At 33.6% G+C, this 27,500-nt stretch overlaps 1 protein-coding gene across 13 annotated transcripts in view; it reads right to left on the bottom strand.

Moving 5' to 3' along the window:
• Positions 1 to 27,500, bottom strand: part of LOC106867420 (zinc finger CCCH domain-containing protein 10) — a 639,081-nt gene that overhangs the window by 78,476 nt on the left and 533,105 nt on the right. Inside the window, exon 9 of one of the 13 annotated variants that reach the window (XM_089356351.1) lies at positions 17,126 to 21,797. The exons of the other annotated variants lie outside the window; for them this stretch is intronic. The gene's annotated coding sequence lies outside the window, so the exon portion shown is untranslated. Of the gene's footprint in view, positions 1 to 17,125; positions 21,798 to 27,500 lie in introns of those variants that run through there. 13 annotated transcript variants of the gene reach the window in all.

Here is a 27,500-nt window from a genome sequence, read left to right as displayed (position 1 = left end):
TTTTAAGCAAATGATTTCTGTATCTCACAGGTCTTTCAAAGAAGAGGTAAACTGGTCATGTAACATCAGGAAGAAAATATCAACAGCAGCACCACTTCTGCCAGGCATCAATTGAGTGGAATATAAACATACCTGCACATTTGCACACACACATACATGTGTATATGTATACATATTATATGCACTTACACTTGCATATATCTATCAATATAACCCATACAGTGTGTGAGTGCATATACACACACACAGATAAGTGAGTGAACAAATGATTGGAAGTAGCACTGAATACATAGTTCGTATTGTATTTACAGAGCAAGAAGTTGGCTGAGCTCCTCATTTTAATATGAGATTTGTTGATGTGAAAAAAAAAACATGACCAACTCAAGTACAATTGGAGGAGACACATGCATACACAATGGGCTTCATGAAATTTCTGTTTATCAAATTCCCTCGCATGGCTGCATCTGGCACTGTAGTAGATGCCCAAGGTGCTGTGTAGTAGGACTGAAACCAAAAATCATGTGGCTGTGAAGAGAACTTCTGTATTACACAGCTATGTCTGTGATGATACAAATCTTTTGACTCTCTTTCTTTATATGAACATGCACGTTTTCATAGGTGTTATTTATATCATTCAGAATGTGAATATACGTGTATGTACACGTAAGAAATGTGCAACTGTATATAGATAAACACCATGTGCGTGAGAGAGAGACAGAGACAGAGAGAGTATAGATGTATATGTTATATATGTAATACATTATTAAAATTACGATCATGTTACTACAGTTTGTCATTGCTAGAGGCACTTATCTTGAGCTATGTGGTTTTGTATATTTACAAATAATTGTCTGTACAGATATTGTTAGGACTAAAGCAACAAAAAAATATCAAATTCAGCTTGAATAAGCTGACATTGATTAAAAGCAGCAAAGATAAACGAAATAGCAGACGCTAAATTTATATCAAGGTTCTTGAATGATTAGCTCCAAGCTTTGTTAAACAATCAAGAATGGATTTTCTCTTTTCTCTCACTGAGTCCACATGGCAATGATGAAAGAAAGGAGCTGCCATTCATTTGAATGCTCCTTTCTTCAGTAGAGAGAGAGAGAGAGAGAGAGAGACAGAGAGAGAGACAGAGAGAGAGATAGAGGAGTGGGGAAAGGAGCAGAGACGGCTTCAGTTCTTAAGCGGTTTTACTGATCTCAAAGGAATAAAGGTCGAAGTCAGCCTTGGTGAGATCTGAACTCAGAACGCAGAGAACTGGAAGAAAAAAAAAAAGATGCTGTAATTACTCAGTCAATTCGCTATTTTAACCCTTTAGCATTCAAACCAGCCATATCCAGCTTATTTAAGTGTTTTAATATCAAACTAGACAGATCTGGCCTTTCACATCAACCTAAAATGTTATTCTAAAAATAATATCATTATCTTCAAGCTACAAGATATTGCATATTTAATTTAAGATAATGTTAATAAACAAGCGTTACCTTTCACAGAGTAATCTGAATGCAAAAAAGTTACACAAAGGATGCAAGGAATTGAGAGATACTGTCAGAACCCCTAATGCAGTCACTGGACTGTGGCCATGCTAGAGTTTCACCTCCAAGGATAATACTTAATTATATCAGCCAAAGTACTTATAGATTGGATAATGTGCTTTACATGCATACAACCTGAAAATACAGAATATGGTGATCATGGCTGGATACTGTTTGATCAAAGGTGTCTACCCACTAATGGTTGACAAGGAGCCAAACAACCACAAATATTCTAGTGCTAATAATGTAGAAGAATCACTAGAATAGGCAATAGAAGGGCAAAAATCAAACACACACAAAGGCACTCACATACACATTTGTAGTTTTTGTGTACAAAATCCCAGTTGTGTGTGTGTGTGTGTGTGTGTACACAATAATGTAATTGCTCTTGTGAAAGAATCTAACCAAAATTCCATCTGAAAAGTCTCTAAATGTACCTTACTGAATTATTTTCTAGTGTTTTCAAGTAATCCCTCTTCATCAAGTAGCCTCTATATATCTTAAAAGAGAAGGGGTATACAGAACGATATAGTCCTTGAAATTTAGAAGGGTCAATGTGGAATGCATTTGATAATAAATCTAAATGATTTGGGCAGCCACAGGGCCAAAGGACAATAGCATCCCTGAGCTCTGGATTAAATGTTTGCAATGAACTCTTTAGCCAAGATAGAGCAGCCTCCATCCACAAAACCTACTGATCCTGCAGCATAACTTGATCTAACTTGATCAGCATACATCATTATACAGTATAGATGAGACTAATAATAAAGAGGACACACTAAAATAGCCAAGAAAATGGCATAAATCATACACACACAGAAGCACTCACATAAACACGTGTATGATATTTGTAGTTTTTGTGAACAAAATCACAGTTGTGTGTGTGTGTGTTTGTGTGTTTGTGTGTGTACACATACTGATGTATTTATAATGTAATTCAGATGTTAAAATTTAAACAAACTGTCCTAATGATCAAATGAATGGCCAGACAGAAACTTGTAAAATTTTAATTTCCATCATGAATAAACAATTTCTTTTGACTAGACACAAAGCCAATTTATTTTGCATTTGTTCCCAGACAATTGAATTGACTCCCGCATATAATTGATGCTTATTTTTATCAGCTCAGTAGAGTATTGTACTCAAAATATAGAAGGTTAAACCTAAAACACTGTGAGTATGACAGAGACATTTAGTCTAAGATTTTAATTCATCAAACTTGCTTTTTATTTCTTTTATCATTCTATCTTTTACTTGCTTCAGTCATTGGACTGCAGCCATCCTGGGACACTGCCTTGAAGAATTTCAGTCAAACAAATCAATCCCAGTACTTATTTTTTAAAACCTGGTACTTATTCCAAACTGCTAAGTTATGGAGATGTAAACACACCAGCACCAGTTAGCAAATGGTAATGGTAGGGAGTTGGGAGTGAGACAGACACAGTTACAAAGACACACACACACATGCATATACATATACATGATGGGTTTCTCTCAGTTTCCATTAACCAAATTCACTCACAAGGCTTTGGTCGGTCCAAGGCGATAGCAAAAGACACTTGCCCAAGGTGCCACACAATAGGACTGAACTGAGAGCTATGTTGTTTGGAAGCAAACTTCTTACCACACACCCACATTTGTTTTTCACTTTGCTTGGTCTGTAATAAGCGACAACATCCAAAATTATTTAGATCAGTGAATTTAATTATTTAGAATTGCATTTTGGTTTATATTTATTTAATTTTCTACTTGATGCGTTTAGAAGAAGGGGCAGTAGCAAAGATTTTTGGCAAGCCCTTTTAAGTCAGAGAATTTCATGCCGTTAATGTTCCTATGGAATCAGCTTTGTAATTCAACACTAGCAGAGAAAGATATGAGCAGAGAGAGAACTATAGAGGCCTAACATTCTAGGAAAGAAAATACTGGGATACAATTATTAGTGCAGGATCTGGGATCGAAATGGATGTGACAAGCATGATGAGAGGTGAGCTGTGTGTTAAGGTTACTTGAGTGGAGATCATATGAGTGCAGCTTGCTCCAAAGAGCAGAAGAAAAGAAAGAACATACTTGTGGGCCAGATGCTGGACTGTGTCTGTGAGTGACTTTATGCCAATTAGATAATTAATCAAATCTTTGGAAAAGAAATTTTGATTTTAATGTTTTCAACTAGAGCAAATGTAAATATTTTAAAAAGCAATTTCATTTCCAAAGATGTGGTTAATAGTGGGGAAAATTTATCTTCTTAACCATACATAGTGCTAGATTAACCATTAAGCAAACTAAACATGTGCTTAGGGTATCAAGGGAAGTGAGGCACCACAGAAATGGTAAAAGGTTTACAGCACAAAAGAAATTACTTTAAACTTGCTGAAATAATATTTGAACTGGTTTATACGATCAGAAATATAATGCAGAAGTGTTCATGGTGTCATAGCAGAAGTTTTAAGACTGGTCCCTCTAGTGGTGTAAAGCTAGTGTGGTGTCACATAAACGTGCCTGTGCGGTGCCACATACAAGTGCTTGTAAGGTGCCACATAAAAGGGCCTGTGAGGTGCCATGTAAAAGCACCCAGCACACTCTGCAAAGTGGCTGGCATTAGGAAGGGCATCCAGCTGAAGAAACCAGGCCAAATCAAACTAGTGCAGCGCCTCAGCTTGCCAGCTCTGGTCAAAGCCGTCCAACCCATGCCAGCATAGACAACACATGTTAACTGATGAGGATGATGATATATATATATATATATGTTGTTGTACTTGGGGATGGTCATATTGCCAGTTTAGCCAATAAAAACACACGCATTGTATATTTGGTGTTAATTTGCTTCAGCTTTATATTACATTAATCTTAATCTTATTTCGGCCAGAGTTCTTTCGTCACACTTCTGTGACCTCATCAGTGGCCCTTTGTTTCCTTCCTTCTTATGTGTGTCTCACCTTGCTAAATATCAGCCATTTTGTACAAAGTCTAATAGCTGCATTGAGAAGTCAGAACATTGAAAATTCTACAGCATACAACCTAAGGATCATGAGTGCTTATCTCTTTTTCCATTCTCAGACCAAGAACCGAAAACCTAAAGTTTTAAACTTCACACAGTAACTACACTTATCAAATTCCACAAACTCCCAAATTAGCAAATTACTGCAGACAGAGGCCATTACCTATTTGCTTAGTTATTAGATTATATTCTTATAAATGGTGGTTGTCCATTAACAATGACTTTTACTGATATCGTCATTTCTAGGTCAGCAAATGACTCTCACATCCATTTTGAAACACAATATTTTAAGATGCCTCTTTAGGCACACATACATGTGAGCAAATGAATGCAAACATATATATATATATATATATATATACACGCACAGACACACTCAAATATACACAAAAAGTGCAGGAGTGGCTGCGTGGTAAGTAGCTTGCTTACCAACTACATGGTTCTGGGCTCAGTCCCACTGCGTAGCATCTTGGGCAAGTGTCGTGTCTTCTACTATAGCCTTGGGCCAACCAAAGCCTTGTCAGTGGATTTGGTAGATGGAAACTGAAAGAAGCCCGTCATATATGTGTGTGTGCGTGTGTGTGTGTGTGTATGTTTGTGAGTCTGTTTGTCCCTCCACCATCACTCGACAACTGATGTTGGTGTGTTTACGTCAAAGTAACTTAGCGGTTCGGCAAAAGAGACCAACAGAATAAGTACTAAGCTTACAAAGAATAAGTCGTGGGGTCAATTTCTTCAACGAAAGGTGGTGCTCCAGCATGGCCACAGTCAAATGACTGAAAAAAAAAATGAAAAAAGAATACATGCATTCCCATTACCTTTACAATCATATTTAACACTTGAAACACTGAAGTCGTGAGTTATAGGATAAATTCTACATAAGCTGCAAATGATTGTTGTTTCATGTTTCTTAAATTTCTCACTTATAATTCTGTATACTGAATTGACAGAATCATTAAAGACATCCAGTAAAATGCCATGTGGTATTCACTCTGGTTCTTTACTTCTAAGTTCAAATCTTACTGCAACCAACTTTTCAATTCTTTTTCTTTTTTTTTCTTTCTTTTTTTGCCAAATAAACACATGCACTAAACTTTGAAAGAAGTATCTATAAAATTAGTTTTTATACATTGAATGGTTATGGGGGTCCACCAGAATAGAATAGTAATCAAAGGGTAATCAAATAGGTAAAAAATGGTCAAAAACCACTGATCTATGAAATTGAAGCATACATTAAATTAAGATTAAAATAGGCAACTATATATAATTCATGTATATATGTACACTGGTGAGTTCCTTCAATATATAGAATTTTTAATGACTTATGAAAACGTTTAATATACTTTGTAGCATATTATGCTTGCATAATGAAATGCTGTGTGCCTACAAATCATTGATATTTACATACCAGCTTCCAGGAATGTGTTTAATATGTAAATTGGTATATCCAATGATGCTGCACTGGTATATGTAGTGGCTATTTACTCAATCAGTTCATGCATGATTAATGGGTTAGATAGATGCTGATGAAGGAGGAAAAACTCTCAAAATATGGCATATATGGCTCCTCACCCATTTTTCATCTTCAATCTCATTGTTTGCTTACATCAGACATCTTGGATATGAAACACTGTAACAAAATCAGTGCTGGTTATAATTTCTATGGAAAATCTGTAGAGATGACCTTAACACTTAATAGTATTTTCAATACAGCTCACCCAAAAAGATTTTATCTTAGATGATGAGAGACTTTGCTTCTTTTAGGATTTTCGAGTGAGATCGTTGCCAGTGACCCTGGACTGGCTCTTGTGCGGGTGGCACATAAAATACACCATTTTGAGCATGGCCGTTGCCAGTACCGCCTGACTGGCCTTCGTGCGGGTGACACGTAAAAGCACCCACTACACTCTTGGAGTGGTTGGCGTTAGGAAGGGCATCCAGCCGCAGAAACTCTGCCAAATCAGATTGGAGCTTGGTGTAGCCATCGGGTTTCACCAGTCCTCAATCAAATCGTCCAACCCATGCTAGCATGGAAAGCGGACGTTAAACGACGACAATGAAACCTGCAATAAATTGCCTGTCAGCAATAGTGTATATACAGAACTATGATACATAGTTTCTTATGTGTTTTAGTGTTGGTTATTTATAATATTACCAGTGAAAAGGAGTGTGTTTTTCTGGTCCAGGATGTTATGTTTTACTAGTGATTTTTAATTGATATTTCGTAATGTATTGCTGTAAACTGCTTCAAATTGGGAGTTTGTGTTGAGTTCTGTATTTTCTACTCCACTTGCAATAGAACGGTTTGCTTCTTTTCTTCTCTTTTTCTTTAATTTCAGCTTCTTTGAATCTCTGGTTGGGATATATTATTGTTTTTTGATTTCTGAATAGTGCAGCCTTGTGTATATGACAGGTTATACAAAATAAATAAATAAAAGTAATTATAACCATAAATTAAATATGTCTTTCTTTTTAAATTCAAAAAATTTAAAGAAACCCCGAAGATGCTTTCCTCCCAAAGTAAGTTTATCATCATATCAATAAACAGATAAATAAACTAAAATATAGTTTGAAAAAAAAATTGAGGATTTGGGAAAGATGATGTGTGATGTGATAATAGTAGTTAGTAATACTGTAGGCAATATTTATGATATTGCTGATGTTGGCAAAACTAATGACAACAACAATAGCAATGACAGTGATGGACACATGCTGAAAGCAACAGCAGTAACATGATTCACCAGACAAGTTAGGAAGTGGGAGGAATTATGTCTCATAGTGACCCCAGGAAAGAGAAAACAATGCATGAAGAAGTACATCATGGAAGACTAAGACACTTTGTCTGCAGAATCTGTCATGGAGAGGAAAAAGACAAAATTGATGCATGTTTGCTTTCCTAGAAGAGCAGTCATGGTTACATGTCCCTTCAAGCATAATTTAAAAGAAAGCATGTCTATTATGCGATGAAGGTCAGACAAAAGCTAGGGCTTTGGCACAATGTTTGAAGTGAGATGTTGTTAAATAAATTATAATTTTACTCACAATTAAAGTCTTATTTTGAGTGTTTATTTATGATAGTTATATCTACAACTGCAAAAATAATGGCTCTTAGTTTTCCTACCAATGATGATGATATATCTTCCATAATTTTTAACAATAAGTATTCTCTTGTTCAATCAAGTGAACATTTGGCTTGTCAAATTTGTCGTCATCAGTTGTCTGTTCTAAGTTCACATAGACTGTTCTGTTAAAAAAATAAGTAGGAAATATTGAGAGCATTTGTTCGTGCGTAGAGCTCTTGCTAGTAGCTCCCAGTGCTGCTGCTGTCACATTCATTCTATCACCACGAGGCTTCCCACTTCTCTGAACAAAATACTTTTGGATAGTGAGTAAAGCAGTTAGTGTTGTTCCCTTCCCCCATCAGACTGCCTCTCTGGACCTCCACACCAAGTGATGTGCAAGCAAGCATGGTCAATGATGAGACCATTCCACAATAGCAGCTCACTTGTTAGTTGATGCCCAACCATTGTCTGATGGTACAGATCTTTCACTTGGCCACAATAACCTTCAAACTGTTGGTCTAGGACTCCTCCACTTTGCTGGTTATCCAGCGTCCAGCAAATGACGTCTTCACTGTATACCTGGCACAGGAGGCCAATGTGCCATCCCAGTCTACAGATAGAAGGGGTAACTTACTCTCCCTTTTATGGTCTATCACTGATGTTAAATCAACATGAAAATGGTTGAGTATTCCACAGACGTTTGTACCAAAGTAATTCTGAGGTTGAACCATCATGGCTATACATAAGGTTGAACCTTTGAATTATATGTACAACTCTTCATCTGATGGGCTTCTGTACAATTTCCATTCGCCCAATTTAGTCACATGATTTGGGTTGATCTGATGAAATTTGCCAAACATGCTACAAATTACCGAATATTTGTTCTAGCTGCCAAGAGTTTGCTTCACAACCATGAGGTTCTGGGATCAAACTCAGACTTTATAATTGTGAAGCAAACTATTTAACCATTCAGAGTGCTACTATAAACTACTGCTGTTATGTACACGATATGAAAGGAGGCTGCCAGAGTTGTAAAAACTACTAAAACTTCGATGTGCGCCACTACAATATTTATCACCACCTCCACCACTATTACAACTTAGTGACCCAGAACCCAGGTAGCAATGCTACTCATTCATATCACTATGAGTATTGCTTATGCAGTTACATGGTGTGAGAATCTGTTACTATTGCTATTCCTACTGCAACTGTTTGTACAATTCATCTGTCGTTATTATTGTTGTTTATCCCTACACCAACCCCAATCAAGCAGAGTAATAAGCATTCCAACTATGTCTGTCCTCTCTTTTGCTTCATAAATGTTTTATGAACAACTAAATAATATGATGCTTTCTGTTGAAATAAGGTATTAGGTGTAACTTTGGAAAAAAATTCAGCTGCTGTTTCTAGCAGATCAAGTGACCACACATTGGCTTGGGTGAATGTGGGTAAGGGTTATCAACCAATCATTACAACACATTTCATTGTTATTTCTCAGCATTATACACACATCAACTGATTAACTCTTTCTCTCATTTACAGTCTTTTATTTGTTTTGATCAAGGGACTGCAGCCATGCTGGAGCACCACCTTAAATAGTTTAATTGTTCAAATTAATCCTGATACTCATTTTCAGTCTAGTACATATTTCTATTAGATATTTTTTTTTAATGCTAACTTACAGGGATATAAACAAACCTACACCAGTCACAAAGCATTAAGACACACAAACATAAATTTCTAGATAACAAGTTTCCACACAGTTTCTGTCTACTAAATTCACTCACAATGCATTGCTTAATCCTGGGCTATATTAGAAGCCACTTAAAAAGATTCCACGGTGGGACTGAACCATTTGGTTGCAAAACAAACTTCTCAATCACATAGCTAAACCCTATACATGGTGACTGCTTCATCTTAACAGATAATTCCCATCTCTCTGAACTTCTTTATTGTCAATGGGATTTCTGCCTATGGCCTCTCAAATGACTATTCAGTCCTACTGAAGATCAACATGGTTTGAAGCAAAGATGAGATGAAAGTTGTAACTTTCACTGGATTGAATGGCTCATTTTGTGAGATATAATCTCTTTCAACTGCCTTATGTGTCTCTTCAAACCTGAAATCAACTTGCAAGCCCTTTCACACACTACACACAACGAATCACCCAGACTAGGAGGAAGGACATTGTATATATATAGTTCATCTTTCATGGGACATTAGATGGTTGACATATCCAGCCTTCAAAAGGAGTACAAGGTGCAGATGGTATTTGTTCCTGTGATGTGGTATTTGTTTAGGAAAAAAATGAGATGTATTTGTCAAATTTGGATCAGTTTGTCTTCATGACATCTTCTATCAATCTCACATGATGAACCTGCCTTTAGCCTCAATGACAGGATCCAGGTAACCTTGGAACAGGTCACAGGCCTTCATCACTATTTCCCGTTTTAGGCTCCTGAAGGCCCTGGTAATTCTGGCCCCCAGCTCATTTTTCTTATTGCAGCTGGATTTACTAGTCTCCCATTCCACTGTGCCTCACACAAAAGTCAAGGGGGTTGCAGTCAGGTGAGCTGGAAGACGAAATGTCAAGTGCTGTTGTGACATGGTTACACATTTCAACCTCCAACAGCACTTTACTAATGACAGCCCTCCTAAAGTCAACACTTTAGACCTTAGATGTTTAAGGTGACCCTCTTCAAATATTCTGCAGCCTTCCTTTATACACTTTCTCAACTCAGCTCTTTCCAAAGTTCTTCCCAGTTCTTTACATTGATCTGCTGTTCCTTCAGGTTGCCTTTTATTATGGTTTTGTATGTACGTTCATACTCTTTTACTCTCTTTACTATTTTACTTGCTTCAGTCATATAACTGTGGCCATGCTGGAGCACCGCCTTTTAGTCGAGCTAATCAACTCCAGGACTTATTCTTTGTAAGCCTAGTACTTATTCTATCGGTCTCTTTTGCTGAACTGCTAAGTTACGGAGATGTAAACACACCAGCATCGGTTGTCAAGCGATGTTGGGGGGGACATACACAGACACACAAACACACACACACATATATATATATATATATATATATATATATATATATATATATATATATATATATATATATATATATATATATATATATATACATATATACGACGGGCTTCTTTCAGTTTCCGTCTACCAAATCCACTCACAAGGCTTTGGTCGGCCCGAGGCTATAATAGAAGACACTTGCCCAAGGTGCCATGCAGTGGGACTGAACCCGGAACCATGTGGTTGGTAAGCAAGCTACTTACTACACAGCCACTCCTACGCCTACCAATATATTTCTTATATTTTTACTTTTTCCATCAATGTTGCTTCCATTACATTTCCACAACATTCTCTCCTTGGTCGGTTCTTGATGAATGAAAGACTTGGATATTGTCACCCTTAGTTTTGTTTCATGCCTTGTCAGGGATCTTGGAGAGAAAGAAGTTTAAGTTTTCATTTGAAAACACCTGCATTCACATCTAGTAGATCTTTTGAGTTTTCAGGCAAAGTATTGACAAGTTGTGGGCCTTGAAACATAAAGCTGTCACAGTATAGGGTTCTGACTCTACATAAGGATAGTGGTGCCTCAGGTACTATGCAGTGGCATGCAGTTCAGGGACTGATACTGCTTTTTTAGACCCAAAGTTTAATATTAGACCCTCCAGGAACTTCCGTATATCTTTGAGTAAATACATACATGTGTGTGTGTGTATATATGGAAGCATGATTGTGTGGTTAAGAAGTTCTTCCAAAGTATATGGTCTCAGGTTCAGTCCCATTGTATGGCACCAAGGGCAAGTGTCTTTTACTGTAGCCTTGGCTGACCAAAGCCTTATGAGTGGATTTGATAGACAGCAACTAAGAGAAACCTGTCTCATATATATGTGTGTGTGTGTGTGTGTGTGTGTGTGTGTGTGTGTGTGTGTATGCATGTGTATTTTATTTCTCTTTGTCTTGTTATCACATTATAGTTGTAAACATGAGTCACCATTATACAAGCGGTGTTATTTGTTTCCAATCTTCAGTGAATACATGCCCAGCCATGGACATATATTACTTTACTTAGAAACAGGTGGGTGTTGTCTATAGAAAGGGAATTAGTTAATAGAAAAATCTGCCTCAATGAATTCTGTGTGACTTATGAAGACATAGAATAGTGAACATTAAAATGATGACAATGATATACATATAGATATAAGATTTTTATAAAATGACGACTTTTAAGGAACTAAACTCATTTCTCTACAAAATTTGTCAAATATAGCAGAGTGGTTACGGGTAATTTTTTTTCTCCTAATAATATATACCACCACTCTGCTTCTATGCACTCAGTTTTCTGTTTTAAATTATTGATCTTTCCTCATTTATTTTTCGTAATGGAAACATCCAACATTAACAACAACACACACAGAGGCACCATCCTTATATACGGACATAATTAATTCATATGTTCCATGATGTGTAACATAATTATTGTCATATACCCATTACTAAATTGGCACTAGTAGCAGATACATTTCAGGATTGTTTTGTTTCAGATATCGGAAATAAATAAACAAATAATTAACCATATAAAAAAAAAAATAAAGATTCTGACTGAGTGAGCAAGTCTATATTGGACAGCAATGAAAGAGAGGGAGAGAGGTGAGTGCATCTGACAGACAAAGCAATGATCTTTAGTTACAGGACCTGCATGCTGTTGTGTTTATTGTCTTTGTTGGGCAGACTTACAATTAAAACTGCTCCAGCCAGCAGAAAACCATGTTGCCATACTGTCTTTCAGATAAATGTGACCATGATATTCATGGGGGGAAAACTTTGTGTGACTAGTAATGTGCTAGAAATAACAGTCGAATTTTTCTCAAATTTATTCTAGGTTGTTTTTACAAAAAAAGAAGGACACGCTATAATATAATTAATCTGCTACTTGAAAACAAAATATTTTACTGCTTGATTAAGGATTAACCTGGTATTAAGCAATTATAATGAAACATGTCTTGCATTGCATACCTAGAGTATCTAGGAGTATAATCAATGTGTCCTTCCCTTTTTAAGATGTTAGGATGTAATTTGTAGTAGATTGGCTGCTATTTCAAACAACTTGACTGACCACGTATAGTGGGTGACAGTGTATTTGAGATAGTAAATAAAGAAATTGCAATTAAACATTCATTCTTCATGATGACAGCAATCATAATCAAAATCATTTAATTCAAGAAAAATAAAATAAAAAAAAGGCAGACAAGACAAACTCAAATTTTATCATCATCACCATTTAACATTTACTTTTCCATGCTTGCATGGGTCAGACAGAATTTTACGAAGGCAGATTTTCTACAGTCAGATGCCATTCTTCTTGCCAGTCCTCACCTGTTTCCAGGTAGAGTAACCAGACATGCATTCATGGGTGACTAAAAATGAACAAATCTAAATTTTAATTAATTAAAATTAATCCTTTAACTGTGAAATTAAATTTAATGGTTATTTCAAATGATGTTAAATATCTATCAAAAAATAAAACTGGTATTTTCTGCAAGACACATTGCATCAATTAGCTCGATGTATGACAATGAAAATTAGTTTCAAACCTGAAATTACCCAACAACAGACAGATTGGTATTTAAAATTGCTTTTGGCATTTAAGGCAGATGAAACTTTAAGGGGATATATTTGATTTCTGCAATAAAAGGGTTAATAAGCCGTTTTGATGCCAATGCACCTAATGCTGTCAACGATTCTATTATACAAAAGCCTTCCAGATGTAAAGTATTCATATATAAATTTAAGCTTTCAATTAATTATAATTTTATGTAGTGAACATTGCTTCAGTTATTGTTTCATTAGAGCATCAGATAGACTGCCTTGCAATATTTTGCAAGAATGTGGGCCAGGTCTCAGATGAGGGAGGGAAGCAGATACTCATCTCCCTCCCTCCCTCCTTCCCACTAGTCTTATAGACTCAGTAAAGAGCCTTGAACAGAATCTTCTGTCCTGACAAAATAAATGTGTGGAAGGGGGTAGACCCCAGAAGATGTGGGCTGAAATGGTAAAAAAGGATCTTCAGATGTTGAGAGCACCACAGTAGGGATGACAGGGGATTAAGATTCCAGGCAGTTTATTGTGCTTGAGAAGACACATCAAGCTAAGTACATACATGGTTGTCCTTGCATACAGACAAGTCCCCTGCATCCTTCTTCAGCTGAGCATTCCTAATCTTGTGGGTGCCAGTACAATGAAAAAGCAGCCATGCTGGTACCACATAAAAGCACCTATGCTGGTGCTGCATAAATGGACCCATTACACTCTGTAAAATGGTTGGTGCTAGGAAGGGCATCCAGTCATAGAAACAATATCAAAAAGGCATGGAGCCCAGGCAGCTCTCCAGTTCCTGTCAAACTATCCAACCTATGCCAGCATGGAAACCAGATGTTAAATGATGACGATGATGATTTACTAAATTCATGCAAGAACTTCATAAAAAGTAAGCAACAATAAATAAATAAATAAATAAATATATGGATTCTATGTAATCTTTCTCCTTCTTTAATTTCAGATTCAAACCTTTAACCCACCAAATATTATAAAGAAGTGATAATCATTTCCTTATCACATTTGATGAGATTCCAGATATGATAGGATGGTGGTTTAAGCCTTTAGCATTCAAATTACTGTCAAATGTAATGCTTATTTATTCAAATTGTTTTGAATTAAGCATGTAAGACTTTAATGACGTGATTGTTTATTTTTACCCTGACATCGTAGAGTAAGTGAGAGAGGCTGGATTTGGTCAGTTTGGACATAAAACAATATCTGGATTGGATATGGCTGGTCTAAATGCTACAATGTTTACTTTCTCCAACACAAAAGTTAGAACTTTTCATAGTTTTTACAAATAAAAATGATAAAAATAAGAACAAATGTTTCATATTATCTGGAATGTGCAGTTGTAGTGAAATGGTGATGCATTAGGAGCTGAATGGTAGATGTGGACAGGAAGGACAAATCTGATTAAAAAAGTAACAAAATGTTTTACATTGTAAAAATAACACACACATACAAAGTAGCCCAATAACACTTTTTTTCTAAATAAATCTTGTTATTTTGAATACTATGGTCTTACAGTCACAAAATGACAAAACTTGAAGTTTGGTAGACTCCGAAAGATTGTATATTTCAATAATATCATTACATACAAGTAATTATAATATCTGCCAGTTGTAGACATTTCAATAACAGATATGTGGGGGGGGGGGGGCGTGCAAGCATGGTTGTGTGATAAGAAGTTTGTTTCTCAACCACATGGTTGTGTTTTGTGTTCAGTCCCACTGCATGTCACCTTGCGCAAGTGTCTTCAACTATAGCCCCAGGCTGACCAAAGCCTTGTGAATGGATTAGCTTGATGGAAACTGAAAGAAGCCCACTGTATATATATTCATGTATGTGTGTGAATTTGTACCCGTTCTTATGTTTATCCCCCCCCCCCCAACCCCTACTTGACAACTGGTGTTGATTTGTTTACAGCCCAAGTAACTGAGCTGTTCAGCAATAAATGGCTGATAAAATAAGTAGCAAGTTTTAAAATAAGTACTCGGGCTGAGCTGACTTGGTTGACTAAATTCTTCAAGATGGTGCTGAGCATGGTCACAGTCCAATGAATGGAAAAAGTGAAAAATAAAAGATATATATATATGAATTGTGACATCCTCCAGAGGCAGAGACAATTACAGTAAACCACAAATTTATGACGTATGGTGTCTGATATGCCTGTATTTGTCTATGTTGTTCATATGCATGCCATTGTTATTTCTCTTAGTTCATTTTTATACAATATATGCAAATTACCTCAGCCATAAACGTGTTCTATTCTTCTTTTTTTATATGTCTAGATCTCTTTTGGTGTAAGATAATTATTGTGCTGATAGACACCTACTGAGGCTGAAATAAGTAAACCACAATGTTTTCTCTGAGCAGCAGGCAGTAAATCTGCTCTTGCTGCCTTAACAACATGACAGCTTTGAAGAGTTCTTGATTCTTGACATTATCTCCACTTCTCTAATGGAGCTAACTTCAACTGTCATTTGAAAATTGTGACATATCCTCTCGGGGCAGAGATAATTCTAATAAGTCAAGAATTTATGTTGTATGGTACTTGATATATCTGTATTTGCATATGCTGCCCATATACATGTTATTGGCCATTCTGAATTATTTCTAATAGCTTATTTTTGGTCATACATACATATGTATGTATTCAGCAAGTAATGAGATAGACAACTAGCTGTGAAAACTAAGTTATAACCCAGTGAAGGATTTGTACTCAAATTAAGATGGACTTGTGATAAGTGACAACAGTATAAAGCTAATGTTAATTGTGAAAGTCCCTTGCTTTTTGTTATTTGTACTTGCTTTGTGTGTGTGGGGGGGGGGGGGATGTGTGTGTGTGTGTGTATGTGCACACATGTCTGTGTGTACCCTAGCATAAAGACATTTCCCTTGCTGCTGTAACCTAACTCAGTTGAAAAGGATCTTAGTGTCACAAACAGCATGACAATCTCACTAATGACAGTCCAAAGAGAAAAATGCATCCAGAACATTCTGTAAAATGGTTGACATTAGGAAAGGCATCTGGTTATTGAAAACATGCCAGAGAAGACATTGGAGCATGAAGCAAACCTTGCACACATTGGATACTGTCAAACCATCCAACTCATACCAGGAAGGAAAATGGAAGTATGATGATGATCATGATGATATATAACAGCTTTGTTACAAAGAAGAAAACCTGAAAAGATTAGAGAAATTCAGTTTGGCACCAAAATATATCAGGTGCAATAATGGTCTTCAGAATAATCAAGATGCATTCAACTGGGTCAGTCTACATTCTCTGAAGAACCGAACCATTGACTCATTCCTACCAGAGCCTTCGAGTGGCAGGGAGAGTGATCTTACTCTCTAAATTGGTGAACTGTAGTAACAACAAGAACAACATGAAAACACTCAACACAAGAAATGTTCCATTGTGCCGCAAATCAAAAGAGACAAATCGGTTTCTAAGCAAAGTCATTTTATTCATTTATGTATTTATTTATTTATTCAGTTGGTTCTTCTCTCATATACAAACCTATAATATATATGTTTACACATACACACACATAAACACTGTATATATATATATATATATATATATATATATATATATGCATATAAGCATTATATATTATACATGTACATTATATATATATATATATATATATATATATAAACATATACACATTCATACATACACATTATTATAGCACATTTGCATATATATATATATATATATATATATATATATATATATAAATATATATATATATATATATACGCACACACACACACACACACACACACACACATATATAAAATGTTCTTTCATATACCATCACAACAAAGAAAATGCATATCGTCATGGATACCAGTATGAACAATTCTTTAGTTGCCAGATGAAATAAGCATCCCCACCACCCTCCACTACCAAGTCACCTACCTCAAGCGGTAGACTAGTTTATATACATACATATATGCACATATACATATATATATATATGCATGTATGTAGATATATATATATGAAGTCATTAAAAGTTTGTGAGATTTTGCAAAGCAGATTCCAAGAATAGGGTGTTTATGAGACCTTTGAAATAATACCATGCAAACACCAAAGTTTTATCTCGATTTCTTTTGCCTTGTTTTTTGTTTTTTTTCTTTTTTATTCTCCCCCACCGCCCCACCCCCACCTTCACATCATCACCCTTTTGAAACATGAAAAACAAGTCTTTTTCATATTTTTTTTTTCCATGAATATATCTCAACCAAAGAAAATATAATTTACTGGGTAATATCAAAATTCAGATCAGTCATTTCTGAGCGATAACATTATATTAAAAAAAAAAAACAATAAAAATAAAAAATTGGGGTGGAGGTGGGGGATTGATTTATAATTAAATGGAAACAACTAAAATATAAATTCATATGTAACTGTGTTTTTTTTCTTTTTTGTCCCTTTTATAGCCAAATCTTTTCTCTGTTCCTGTTCTTATCCTTTTTAACTTAAATGTAATGTGTTGTACTGTCTTTTGTTTTGTTTTGTTTTTTTTGTATTCCTGTTGCATAACAATAACAATAATGGCAACAATGACAGTAAAAATAATAAACAATAACAATACTAACCATAATGAAAATAAAAATAATAATAATGACGATGATAATGATGATAACAATACAAGGGGCAAAAATAATACGTTGTTATATGCCAGTCCACAGGCTTGTCAAATCATGACAAAGAAGGGTCTTGGACAAAAGGATATTAACTAAACAATGGCTTGTAATTTATTACTGGCTACTGTTTACAACAATAATCATGGGGAACAGAGAGAAAAACATAATATAATAATAATAATAATAATAATAATAATAATAATAATAATGAAAACAATAATACCAATAAAATATAAATAATGGTAACAACAGCAATAAGAAGAAAATTCTAAGAATAATAAAGCAATGATAAAGCAAACCAACAAAGGGATTGAGAAAGCAACATGAAACAACAATTATAAGTACAACAATAACGATGATTAGTTCCAATATGAGTTCTAGCTTGAGTAAATTAGAATAAAATAGGTAAAAATAAAATCATTGAAATTCCAGATTTTATTGAGGAGAATCTTTAATCTCATGTCGGATTTAATGACAAAACATATTCAAACAATAACTATCACATGAGTGTGCCTGGATATTTTGAATTTAAATCACTTATACATACATACATCCATACACACACACATTTATATACATACATACATACACCTACATACAAGGTATACACACATGCATTTATACAAATATATATGTACATATAAATGCATATACCTATGTGCATATATATATATATAGTCTTTGCATGTTACAATGTATCTGATCCATCTGTGTGCTACTGACCCACTTGATTTATTTCCCTTAGCCCATTATGACTTATTTAATATCAGTCAATTGATAAAGTGTTACATTTCTCTTTACTTTACCAACAATATTCCATTAAACTTGAAAAAAAAAACAAGGAAAGATGTGACTGCATCACTTATAGCAGTTTAATGACGATCAGGGCGCCACTAATCATATGAATTAAATTTTTTGGAATTACATTTTTATGTTGGAAATTTATCACTCATTTTCTTTGGAGGTCACTAACAACCGGAGCGAGGATTGATTTTCCTCTATGATCAAACTGAACCAAATTTCATGATTAGAATTATTTTCACTTCTTTTGTATTTTAGAAGTAGGGGCTCACCATTTAAGACATTATCCCTAAATTCATGACACAGGTGTATTTAAAACATATCCATTAGCTTCCATTTTGTAATTAGAGCACAGGCAAATTTTTAGCATTATTATTTTAGCAATATTAACGGTATTCTTTCTCTCTAGTGCCAGTGTCATGATAAACTCGACCAATTCTGTGCTGCAAAGTAGTTTCTGATTGGAATTTCATTCAGCCATAAAAAAAAACCCACGCTAATGAATATAAAAAGAAACAGCCAAGGAGCCAGTGGAATATGTAGTCATGTCAGAATTAAAGGTACCAATGCTAATAGAATTAAAGACAAATCTAGGTGTTCCACATACGAGATGGATCAGTGAAGTGAAGGGCACCAAGTTTTGGAAATGATGATGGTATAACAACACACAGAATAAAGTTAACCACTTAATATTTATAGCTGTGTATGAAAAAGAGGTGGAGAGTATATGTAGGTACATGTATATACATATATATCTCTTTTTCTCTCTCTCTCTCTCTCTATATATATATATATATATACACACACACACATACATACATTTATATAGACACATATAAACATGGAAGACGTTAAATTTTACACACACACACATATACTTATATACACATAAATAATTATACACAACCACATACATATGTGTGCGTGTCTGTGTATATATATATATACACACACACACACACATGTACATATGTAAGATAATAGTTCCACTTATGCTTTATATATATGTTTGTGTATATATACAATAGATTCATATATCAACTCTTCTATAACACACGCACACACACAAACTTATATTTATCCCTGATTCCCAAAATATATGGTGCTATAAAAAACAACCATGATAAAGAACTATGTTAATAATAAAGATAATTATTTCTTAGAAAATAAAAAAATGTAACTGCTGATGTTATATTTCTGCTTTTAAATATAATTACTGCTGTGATTATTTTTATCATTATCATCAATATCATCATCATCCTCATTATTATTATTATTATCATTATTTACATGTTTATTCAATGCTTTTTTGAAGAGGAACTAGACACCGTAGTGTATCATTTTTTTGTGTGTCTTTTTTAAATTTTATTTTATATGCAGTTTATCTTCTTTCATTGTTAAAGAAAAAATACAGTCTGCAAAATATTTCAGAATGCTCATGTTTGTTAATTATTTTAACATCTGTTAATTAGTTTATTCAATAGTTTTTTTTTTTTTTTTGTACTGATTTTCTTTATACTTTAGTTTCTTTGGAAGTTTATGTAGGTTCAATGAAGATTACTTTCTTTTGGCTTTTTTTTTTAAACCAAACCCCAACAATTTGCAACAGGCATTTATTGTGAGTATGTGTCTTATGTGTTCACACACAGACACACACACACACACACACACATATATATATACATACACACGCACTCACATATACTCTCAACTAAAAAGTGATGTCTGTGTGTGTACTTATATATACATAATATTAAATATTTACAAAATAGCAGTGATAATAAACATACATTTGCAAGGTATTGTGTCTCACAAACTTCCTTTCGTTTGTTACAAAATATTGCACTCTTTTTATTTCTTTCTTCCTTTCACTTTTTTAGTGCAAAATATAAACAGTGCAACATCAAAAATAAATACAGGAACTAAGGTGGTGGTATAATGTAACAAAAAATTTTAGGAAAACAAGAAAAAAAATTGTAGGCTAAAAGGGGATAAGTATATTCATGTATGTATGTGTGTGTATGTATGTATGTGTATATATATATATATATATATATATATATATATATATATATATATATATATATATATATATATATATATATATAAATAAAACAAAAATAAAATATCTTGCAAATACAATAAAAATAATTTTTTTGTTTAAAACATTTTAGCAAAGAGCTCAATAAAAATTAACAATCTTGATCTAGAGTGATAATATAATAATATAGAAAGATGTCTAAAAGGAACAAAACACTAAAAACCAGGTAGACATGTATTTATTAAACAGATGTATAAGGTGTCTTCGTTTTCAAGTGTTTATTCAGTTTAGCCAGTCATTTTATATTATAAACTACAGAAAAAGTTTTACAAATCAAGAAAAAAAAAAAAAAAATTAAAAAGGTCAATGAAAAAAAAAAAAGTGTATAAAACAAACACAGTAGAAGACACCAACCCGAACTCTCCAAAATAATCATAAACAAAAAGAAAAAATTACTGGGAGAAGGCTTAGGCAAGAGAGGAATGAACTGTTACCAAAATGCAGCTGTCTACATGGTGAAAACTGTGGATGTTAGTTAATTAGTTGATTAATTAATTATTTAATTAGTTAAAATATGCATTGTTTATTTTTTAAAATTTTTATTCTTTCTGTAGCATGCAACAAGACATGGCGTGGATACAAGAAAGAAAGAATAAAAACTATACATATTCAATATTGTGTTGTGTGTTAACATTGGAAAAGGAATGGAAGTAGAGAAGGTAGAAAGTCTGTCTTGCTTTTCAAGGCTTATTTTATTGATAACTTCATTTCTGAGTTAATGTTTCTTTAAAAAAAAAAAGCACAAATTAAGAGAAAAAACAAATAGAACACACACACTCCAAAAGAGGGTGAAGAATATATATCATAAGAAATAAAGATTCTTGTAATATAAAATGTCATGCGTGTGTGTTGCTGTATAAGAAATCAACTATGTGTAGAGGGGAAACTCCAGAGTAACAAACCAATGGATCAGCAAAATTTTATACATACACACACACACATCCATTGTACTTCACAATGTCACATCCTGGAGTGGTTGGATATCAGTTGTCACTGTCTGAATAAGAGCTAAATAAGGACGGAAGAACAAGATTTCACCAAAATACACAGGGAGATCATATTTTATTCATAAAATTGTTATTATGGTGAAGTAGATGATGATGAGAATGATGAGGGCTTGTCTTTTTATATTGGCGTAGGACTCTTGGCCTTAAGTTCAAGGGAAATTTAATTTAAGTGTGATACCCCTTTATTTACCAAATGAATCTGTAGCACAAGTGAGGTGCTGAAAATTTTAAGTGAGGTGTGGGCTGTGATTATTAAAAGCTTAAGAACTTTTCCAATTGTGATCTATGGTCCTTGCTTTGGCAGAGAGGCCATAGCTAGAAAATGGAACTTAAGTAAAATCTTCCCCTTACTTTATCGCCTGAACTCATCTATGAAACTAGAAGAGCTTCTGTTATCAAATTCATTGCTCTCCACCACATTTCAAACACAAGCACTGAGTACATTACATTAAAATGGCTCAAAAGCACTTTTTTTGGTTTATAGTGGTAGGTTGCACAAGAGCAAAAAAATATCTATCACAGTAAATAATTGGTGTTCATTGACACTATGGGGATAAAATGCAAAGTGGTCTTCAGTAAAAATCTCAACTCATATTGAAAGAAGACAGACCAAAATATAAGGCCATTGGAAAAAAATTATTTTGCCATGAGGAAAAGAGAATTTTAATTCTTTAGTTGATGCACATCAATGCAAGTTTTCTTGAAGTCTACTGTTTTACTTTGATATGAAAGTGTTACTTGGACACAGTAGCATTTGTGCTTGCATCTTTGACCCTTTTGATACCAACCTGCCTGAAACTATACCTGGTGCTATGATATAAACTTCATGTTTAAAGTGGTCAAAATGAAAGTTCTATCAAAATTTCATGTTAATCTATGTTCCAAACATCAAACTAATAATAATAATAGAAAAAAAACTCATTTTACAAAATTCTTTATTATTTTGAAAATTAATTAAAACAAAAGTAATACATTTCAACAGAAATATGGTAACAAAAGGGCTAAATGATGACATTTACAAAGATTTTCAACTTAAACTCATCATTGTCAACTGCTTGAACTAAATGCATAACAACTACATCTAAGCTCAGTGAAAGAGACACCACTGAGGAATTAACAGAATGTTTCTCCCAAGCAGGTGAAGAAAATATCGAGTTTATCAACGAATTAGTGAGTAGTGATAGCAATGGAGAATCTCGGATCTCTTTTTTATATAGTTAAAGAACAAAATGTAATGATAAATATTAGAGTTTTTCTCCCCAACCACCATTATCTTTTTTGGTTACTTGAGGAGAAAAGGGCATGACTCATCAATTTTGCAGCCCCCCCCCCCCATAGACCTGTAATTTTGATACCATTTATGTTCCATCTAGACTGTCATAGGTCAACACCTACAAGAAAGACATGAGCACAGTGATGAGAGTTGTAAGGAATAGTGAATTGAGGATGCCGGAGTGGTGGAGTTATGAAACTAGCCAGCTCTGAGGCACAGAAGCCATTATAGTAGTGATAGGTAAGACAGAGAGGAAACAGCATAAGGATCATAGTGATATCTACGATGTCTTTATGGTTTAGATATCAGTTTGCAGGGCTGAAGACCCTTATCTGCTTCCTTGCAGTGCATTCATATGATCTCTTTACAATACAGTTCTTGGGTGCTAGACGTTATGCTTGGTTTAGCTTCCATTAACGGACAGAATTCCCATCTAAAGATAACTTTTTCCTTCCTTCACACAAGTTGCAGAAGGACTGTAAAGAGGGCATAGATTCTTGCAGCACTTCATTCTACTTAAAAAAAAAAAAAAAATGCAAATAAGGAAATATCGAGGAGAGATGTTATAAAACAAGATACTTCTTTATCATACACAATCTATATTGCCTTCTAAGTATTCAGTCAGCCAAACAAAATTGGCAACATGTAACATACAATACCAACATAGGTGTGACTGTAGCCAAGTAACACTTGATATTATAAGAGAGCACTTGCATATTTTTAACACACTATTATAATGAACTGTAGAGCCTGCTCCTGTTAACTAACATCCCCATGAAATGTTAATTGATATGTAGCAAAGCTCAAACCACACCACATCCACAATCCACCCACATATCCATCTCCAAGTGATTGTAATGACTGCTAACTTCATTACTGTCAGACAGAACTTCTAAAAACATACTGAGATCTAGAGAATCTCCAAAGACAATTAATTTAACAAAGAGATGGAGGGATTTAAGAGAACACATTATCAGAAGCATACCAGTGACAAAACAAAAGAGTGATGCAACAGTGCTAATATCATTTATCATAATATAATTATAAACAAAAGTGAAAAGCAGAATTGATAGATTGCCAGGCATAATCCCTTGCAGTATTTAATTAGATTCTATGCATTTTAGTTCAAATCTCACTGGAATTAACTTTCACTTTCAATTCACCCAGGGGTTGAGGAAATAAGAAGCAGCAAACTTTATTGACAGTGCTTGACTTCAACATTTGAGACTGTGTGTCTATATTAAGAATTACTGCTAATTATATAATGATAATGAGTAATACTAATTGTAATGAAATAAAAATTACTAAATGAAATATAATTCTAGAAAATAAGTAAATATATCTAATCACTTCTCAACCCTTTACAGATAAATATTTACAGATGTGTTTATATTAAATAAGATAGAGAGACATTGTTATGAAATAAAAAATAAATAAGGGAGCAGTTATTAAGAAAAATTTTATTCTGTAAAAATAAATAACTACTTAAATAATGATAAAATAATAATGGTTAATAATTGATATTCCTGAAGTAAAACTGAAAATTAAATTAACATATGAATAGGATGTTAGAGACAATACGGTCTCTGGAATGTGATGTGATGAAAATCTGACTAGGAATAGAAACTAGGGGCAGTTGTTACAGTAATAATTCTTTCTACCATATGCACATAGCCTGAAAGCATAAAAGACATAGTAATCTCAGTGGAGTTTGAACACCAAATGTATAACCAAAAGAAATACTGCAAATCATTTTGTCTAGTATGCTAATAACTCTGCAAGCTTGCCACCAAAGTTGTCACAATAATAATAAGAATTCCTTGCATCAGAATAATATGTGTGTGTTTGTGCGTGTATGCATGCATGCATCAGAAAGGAAAAGAAATACAAAAGGAGAGTTGAGAGGAGAAGAAACATGAAGAGAAGGGAAGGGATAATGTATGAGAGATGAGATAAAAGGCAAGTAAGGAAAATAGAGATAAGAAGAAAAGATAATAGATGGGAGATGAAATGAAAGGAAGTTAAAGATGAGAAGAATCAGAGAAAAAGATGTGAGATGAAAGATGAAGATCTTTGACAACAGTAACCATTGTCAAAAGGCAGTAAGGAAATGTTTTGAAAAGTTTAAAAAATGGAAAAAGAAATGACCCTAGACTGCAGAATCCTCTTATGAGTGGAGCTTACCCTTTATGTGTATATAGCCTGGGTTAAAAGAAATTCAACAGGAAAACAAAGTTAAGGAAACTGATTAGGTGAGAAGAAAGTGCAAAACAAAATCATCTTGAGTTGAATGGTTATTTAAAAATAGATATCAGAAACAAAAATTTGAATCAAATAGAAGCTCAAGGTGTTGGAATTAATAACATAGATTTGAAAAAAAAAAAAAAAAAAAAAATACTGAAAAAAGAGAAGTTGCAAAAAACCCCCAAATAACTAAGTAAGTAGATGAATACTTGTTTCTCTGAATACTATATAACACAATATTTTATGGTAATATACACATATATAATATATATAAAAATATATTTGATATGTATCTAATATATATATATATATATATATATATATATATATACACACACATATATATATACATATATATACATATTTATATACATATAATGTATATATTATATATAATGTACACAACATATAACATGTATTAAATGTAATATATATATATATATACATTATATATATATATATATATATATATATATATATATATATATATATTCATATTGTATAATATATATAGGGAGAATTCACAAAAAAAAGCAACAGATGAAGACAGGTGGTGTATAAAACAAATAGTATTAGTATAATGCTTGGGAATTGAAAAAGTCTTTAATGTTTCGAGCCCACGCTCTTCCACGGAAAGGAACACAGAAAGAAACAAGTAGAGAAACAAGGAGAGAAAAAAAAATGTGTGTAGTGGTTAGCGATCTATCATGGCAAATATATATATATATATATATATATAAGCATAAAATATATATACATACAGTACATATATATAGAGAGCAAAAGAAACAGACAAATGGATCGAGGGATGAAGAGAGTGAGAGAGAAAGATGTCTACATACAGGGAAAACATGATATATTGCACAAATATATGCATATATTGATGCACGTGTCACTGTTTATTGTCAAACATGTTGCACTGTAATATGTGTATCCTTGTATCTGTGATATGATATGAATTATAAAACATGAGTGTATATATATATATATATATATATCGTGTAGGTGTCTGTGTTTATGTGTATAAGAAGTCAACAGGATTGATCATCTGTTAATCTTTCATTCTGACCATGAAATGCCAAATGACTATTTAGCTTATCATACTAATGCTTATGAAAGATAAATAATCTTGCTATTACATGCAGCAAATACACACATATATGCATAATATATATGTGCGCATGTTGTGTATATATGCATTTGTTTGTATACATGTATATATATTATGTACTGAGGACTTTCTGTTCAAGTGTTATCACACACAAAAATACATTAACTTGTACAAGGAAAAGGCTAACTGTAACTTCAAAGGTTCTGCATACTAAACATCATTAAGTGATGGCTAGTATGCGTTTTCCTTGCAAAAATTGATAAGTACTCCACTAGTAAGTACTGAGAAACCTGCACGCCCATATATATATATATATATATATATATATATATATATATATATATTAAAACATAAAATGAAAACAGAACTCAAAGGATTCTGCAGTACACGTGTTTCAAGCTTTATACACAAACTGTCGTTGCATCATTATATGAGTATATAATTAATAGAAAAGATGGTTTAAAGTTATCTTCAGCCGCAAACATTTTCAGTCCCAAGATTACATCACAAAGAAAAAAGAAAAAGAGAGAGTCTTTTTTCCTTGTGATTTTTTCTTTGTGATGTAATCTTGGGACTGAATATGTTTGCGGTTGAAGATAGCTTTAAACCATCCTTTCTACCAATTATATACTCATATAATGATGCAACATCAGTTTGTGTATAAAGCTTGAAACACGTGTACTGTGGAATCCTTTGTGTTCTGTTTTCATTTTATGCTTTAATATCTTCTTTCACCTCAGCCACTATCTGGTATATACAGGTGCTTACACTTATCAAGTATTACCTCTAAAATTTACAATATATATATATATATATACAAACATACATATGCACTTCAAGAATACACTATATTCTTGAAGTATATACCAGTTGTTTATATTAAAATGTATTACATATACACATTTATGAATTATCTTATGTTTAAATTATTGAAATTATTTACTTCATGTTTGATTATATGTTGATATGAAACATCTACTTAATTATGACACTTTCAAAGATCATTCTAGAGCAATTTTGAAGAAATATTCTCTCACTAAGAGAGTTTGTTAACGAGAAGGTTCTACATGCTAATT

Source organism: Octopus bimaculoides, chromosome 8, assembly GCF_046866305.1.
Source record: "Octopus bimaculoides isolate indiv1 chromosome 8, ASM4686630v1, whole genome shotgun sequence".
NCBI classification, from domain to species: domain Eukaryota; kingdom Metazoa; phylum Mollusca; class Cephalopoda; order Octopoda; family Octopodidae; genus Octopus; species Octopus bimaculoides.
Note: the sequence above shows the minus strand (reverse complement) of the source record. Positions and strands in the feature narration are given on the sequence as shown.